At 40.8% G+C, this 5,695-nt stretch overlaps 1 long non-coding RNA gene across 2 annotated transcripts in view; it reads right to left on the bottom strand.

Moving 5' to 3' along the window:
- Positions 1-1,551: 1,551 nt before the first annotated feature.
- Positions 1,552-5,695, bottom strand: part of LOC112551084 — a 24,542-nt gene continuing 20,398 nt past the window's right edge. Inside the window, exons 2-3 of one of the 2 annotated variants that reach the window (XR_003095228.1) lie at positions 5,490-5,549; positions 1,552-3,033 (exon numbers count right to left, since the gene is read on the bottom strand). This is a non-coding gene — a long non-coding RNA (uncharacterized LOC112551084). The remainder of the gene's footprint in view (positions 3,034-5,489; positions 5,550-5,695) is intronic. The other variant, XR_003095227.1, reaches the window with a different exon arrangement.

Below are 5,695 nucleotides of genomic sequence, written 5' to 3'. Positions count from 1 at the left end.
CCCCCCTCCTCCAGCCTCCCCTCCCCCACCCCCTACTTACCAACTCGGAGTCCCAGTCCAGCTCCCTGCTGCAGCCAGCGGGGACTACCCGAATCACCGAAGCTCTCCGAATCTTTTCCCAATTGATTTGGAGAGCTTTGAATTGATTCGGACCTTTTCACTGGTCCCCTGGTTCAATTTGGATTTGGAGATTCGGACACCGAATCATGCCGAATCTCCTCCAAATTGAATCGGCACCAGAAGCTTTGCACAGCCCTAACAAATACTTGTTCTCTTCTTCCAAATCCTCCACAACATTATTTTCTTCAGGAATCCCACTTCATTAGAAATGCTCCCACCTATCCAACTTTTTATGACTGACATAGAATTCTGACCAAACCTTCTTCTGGGTGTCCCAGTGACACATCACTGTTCAGATGATGAAGTCTTCAGTGCAAGGTCTACAGTGCCCATCTACCTTCTTATGTAAGGGACTAAGCTCACTGGTTTCACTTAAAATGATATCATCAATACTAGCAAGCCATTTAGAATTCAAAATACGTTCCAGATGGGTTGGGGGGGTGGGAAGGGGAGAGCGCAGAAATATCAGTCCCCACATTTATCTTTGCCCTCACTCGTTTTTCCTTTTTTAAGATTCTTCCCTTTATCTTAGGCATGTCAGCTCTTCCTCTTCTGAATGTTACATTTTATGAATATCTCTTTTCTACAGAGAGTTGCCTAAAGCTATTGGTCGTCCACAGTGCAGCCGAATTAATGCAGTTGATAAGCAATAAAAAGGAGAAATGTTGGCAATATATGATTACAGATTAAATGATGCAATTTCAGGGTCAACACTACAGAAGGCACTTATGAAGAGGCTGACAAGTGAAGATGAATGGCAAATGAATGAGGGCAGTTATGGTATTTAATGTACATTTGCCTTCTCAGAGATCTGTAGACTCTGCTACCATCTGCTGGCTCATGAAAAAGAGCCAGAGAGTCTATTTTAGTGGATCTACGTACATAATCTTTCAGCTGTCTCTCATTATGAGAACAGTCCTTATTTCAGGTCACAGTATACCTTCAACCTCCAGACTTGTCAATTAGCCTCTCTTTTGTATTCTGATACATTTCTGACAGCAGGCATGAGGAAGAATGGTAAAGACGCACGGAAAATATATTCTCAACCCAAATAATGTTTCCTACAGTAAATACACAGTTTGTGCATTTTTTTTTTAACTGAATCAATATAATTAGCTACAGTTTATTCTAGAGGGCAGAGGGTGAAGACGGATTGAAAGGCATTCAATTTTGTTTCGTGAATGAATATACCTTCCTGTAACATTTTCCTATACAATACACTCCCTCAGATCTCAGCTGGCATAGTTCCACTGGAGTCACTGGAACGATGTAGATTGACATCTGCTGAGAGTATAGTCCAATAAACGTACATTCTAGATTTTACTTTTACATGTAAAGTAGCCTCCAATTTATATATTACGAAGAAAGGGAGCATACACAGATGTCTGCATACACCTCATTTTGATTTTTTTAATAACCGCCCCCCCCAAAAAAAACTGCCCAACTATCTTTATCCCTAGATATATGTAAAATATACAGAATATTTTCAGATCTCAAAAAAATCCAGTATTAAACAGCAGACTCTTCCTTGTTGATGTAATCTGCTAGGACTAACAGAAATGGTTTGAAAATGCTCAATCCCTTCTCCAAACCCCTTTAGGAAAGTAGCTTAACATTAGGCCAACCCCATAAATCTCATTTTAGATTTCAAGGCCAAAAGTGAACACCACAGCCATCAGATTCAAGTTAACTCACAATACCCCAGCATCCCAGCATGCTTTGCACCTTCCTCGCAAACCCTGCTTCGCACCTCCCCCACAAACTCCACTTTGTGGGGTAGGTAGGCTAGCTTTGCCCCATGCTGTCTGCTCCAGCTAATATGGGAGACATACTCTAATGCCCCCCAGCTTTTGGCCCGGGCCACTGTAGGCATGTGGCTGCATTTCTAAAAGTGAATGTCTATTCACTTGCTTATAGATTCAATGTATGTTGCTTAGACTAACTTGCAAAGATTGAATCAATTCATCCTTGGGCCTTTTCACTGTCTGTACTTAGCCCTGCTGATTTTTCCTGTATCTCACAGGTCATAGAATTACCCACAGAGATGCCTGCATCTTTGTACAAGCTAGGCTAGCCTATCCAAAATATTCAGCTTCTGCAGGATCGTCCTTTCATAAATGGGGCTGAGACTTTTAGGGCATCTGGATCTAGGGTATAACAGATAGCTGCTGACAACAGCATTGGTAAGATGTCAGAGGGACTGTTGCCCCTTGGGGAGCATCAGCAAGTCCACAAGGGAAGCCAGCTAGACTGGTCAACAGTAGTTAGGATCAAGTGATCCCTTACCAGCAAGCAGCCTTTCTTAGGACTGTGAGGGGAGAGATGAAATATAAACCAGGTGAAATACGCTGAAACTGACAAACATTTTCTGAGCCAACACTGCTTGTGCTATTTTGACTGAGGGCATGGTCAACCCAGGCCCAAAATGTATTACAAACAAGGATTCCTCAGTTCTCTGGGATCTGCTAGAAAATGTTCAACAATAAGACTAATATTGGGGCTTAAACTAGCTTAGACTAACTGTTTTTTTCTGAACAGGGACCCAAACTAAAAACAAACAAGTTGCTTGAGGAGGCATACAAAGTTACAACCTTTAAAGAAACGGTGCCACATATAATAGCTTATGAACAATACATCATAGTTTCCATCACTAAAAGAGGATTTATGTGAGCTCCCCACCCCAACAAGTATAATGATCATTGGGTTCAACAAGTACAGATATCATATGAATGAGAAAAAACAAAGAACAAACTTTAACTGAGGACCACTAGGCAACCTCTGCAGACCCTTTGTCTTCAACCAGCCAGCAAATTGTTCCTGACAGAGGGACGATCTTCCAGTTCCCAAATTCTTCATTCTTCTGTGAGGGACCATCTCTAAATTTTAACTTCATTACATCTTCCTTCTTAATATCTACAAAAATCAATTAACAAAAATTAATTAATATCCATCTACAAAGGAAAGATTATTAGCACACCACTACAGAATGAGTCTTTGCTTTCCTATTTCCCCTTGTCTGCAGCTTTTTTGACAAGTCTCTGTGAGTATTTTTGGACATTGCTCTCCCTTTTCAGAGCAACAATTTCAGATAAAATTTCTGTTTTGTTTTAAGTGGGAATCATTTCCTCAAAGTCTTGATAGATTCAAGCCCTTATCATGAGATCTGATTGACTTTCACTTTTGACAGCTGTGCTTTTGCACATGGAACAAAGTTCATTAGCTACAGACCACTGAGACAGATTTCATCTTTCTGCATGAGAGTATTTGCATTTGTGTCCATTGGTACATTTCTTCCCATTCAGGACTTGGTTACTTCCTGTGTTCTGGAGTAATTGGTTTCTTCCTAAGAAGACTGTTCAGCTTTAGACTGGGCAACCAAAAGGAACACCAGGGGTGCTTGTACACATGAGTGGGGTTTAGTTCCCCTAAATTGAAAATGGTGGGTTTTTAATTGGTATGTTTTTAATTGTGAGGATTAATTGGGAGGATCCAGCTGCCAGCACACCCAGCCACCCTCCTGCCACCTTCCTGCACTGCCCCAGAGGCAAGCTGCCTGTTGCCAGGGCAGCGCGGGGAAGCGACAGGAGCTGTATGACATGTACACATGACAGATTTCTTGTCCACAATGGGACTATTTGCCACAACCAAACTAAAATACTTCAGAGGTGGTCTAAGTTGCCATGCTCAAAAAAATTGACACAAAAAAAATCATGCACACATATATGGCGATGCCATTATTTTAGACAAATGGCAATTTCTCGTCACTTTTCATCACATGTACATGGCCACATCATCATGTGTACAAGCACCCAGGAGACATGAATGTCCTGCCTTCTCATACTGCAAGCACACAGTTAACTAGATTCAGTTTCTTTCAAGCTGCCAGAACCCAAATTGGTGTCACCTCCCTACATACCACAATGAATGGGAGTTTGTACACTCTATTTTTATACTGGATGCATGTCCCTTTCACTGGTACACTTGTTCTTGAACAGCCAGTTATTTTGACGTTTAACTCATTTTTGTTCTCACTTTTCACTTTCTATGTTCATGTTCTGAGCTCCAGTGTTCAATTAAAATGAAACCATTGTTCCTTGCATTTCTACTGGAAAATCTAGTCCCTCTCATTGATTTTGCTTGATACAACCATATCTATATAACATTCTTCTGGTATGCTTTCCACTGTATGCACTTGAAGTTTTGGTGTTTGGGACCTGGAGAAAAGGTTCCTCTTGTTACAGTTAAAACAGCTTTCCAGATGCAGCACATTTGCATATATGTTGTCTTCTACACTTACTACCATTTACTTGTTTGCTCTCTCTCCATTAGCATGCTCCTTGGCAATGAACAATTTTACTCTGTAAGGTGTATTCTTACTAGTGGATAATTCCTAGGGCTGTGTGAAGCTTTGTTTGCTGATTCAATTCGGAGAAGATTTGGCCTGATTTGGTGGCTGAATCTCTGAATCTGAATTGAATCAGGAGACCCATATTAATCTTTCCAAATCGAATCAGAAGCCTCCAATTTGATTTGGAGAGATTTGATGATTCAGCCATAGACACAGATTTATATTGCCAAGCTGGGGGGAGGGAGGGTGTGAGGGGAACTACACTAGTTCACTGCTACCTGACTAAAGAACCATCTCCTGATTCTCAACTCCCTTGGTCTCCTATGAGGGAGCATCTCTATATTATAACTTCTATCACTGTAACTAGATCATATCTAGAAGTGACATGTGTTTAGCTTCACCATTAGGGAGAGGGAATGAAGGTTTTCCTTTTCTCCACATCAACTATGTAGTCTAGAACACTAAACAAAGCTCAAGTCTCCCATACCATTAGATGGTTGGTTTAGAAACTGTACCTAAATAAGCTATGATACTGTAAGAGCGATGTTGTAGACCATGAAGGTCCAGAAATTATGCAAGCAACAAGAATTTCTTAGGGTGATAGCTTTCTATCTATGGAATAGATAGAAAGTGGAATAGTGCTCAGCACTCCTGATGGAGTGCTGAGCAAAGTTGCTCATGATAGTGCCAAAGAAACCTGGGAAAGGTTTCCTCATACATACACCATTACCTTCCTAGAAAAGGAAGAACAAATCCTCATATTATTGTGATCCCAACAGTCAACAACAGTGAGGGCAGCAGGTCTGAAACTACTTACTCTTGTGGGAGAATAGAGTAATACAAGATAGAGCAAATTTAGTTAATCCCACATACATTGGATCAATGGCTGGCATGGCTATGATACCACAGTGGACATACCAAAGGGCCTTCTTATGATCCCACCCACTCTTCAGTAGACCTATTTTGAATTCACAGAAAAAAATGGAGGAAAAAAAGGGTTAAAATAGCACACACTACTCACTGATGGGACAAATTCCCCAAGAGAACATACAATCATCTAATTGTCACACTGCTTGTAACCCTGGAAAAATAAAACCAAGGTTATTTTAGTCAATGAAGTAGCAAGGAATGTGTGTGTGTTTATGCCTCACAGATTGTGCTAGTATTGCTTTTCAAATAAAACAGGCATATAGGACTGCTACATGTTATCTTTTGGGGAGAAACAAA

Source organism: Alligator sinensis, unplaced genomic scaffold (assembly GCF_000455745.1).
Source record: "Alligator sinensis unplaced genomic scaffold, ASM45574v1 scaffold832_4, whole genome shotgun sequence".
NCBI lineage: Eukaryota > Metazoa > Chordata > Crocodylia > Alligatoridae > Alligator > Alligator sinensis.
The sequence above is the reverse complement of the archived record's forward strand: the minus strand, read 5'-3'. Positions and strand labels throughout refer to the sequence as shown.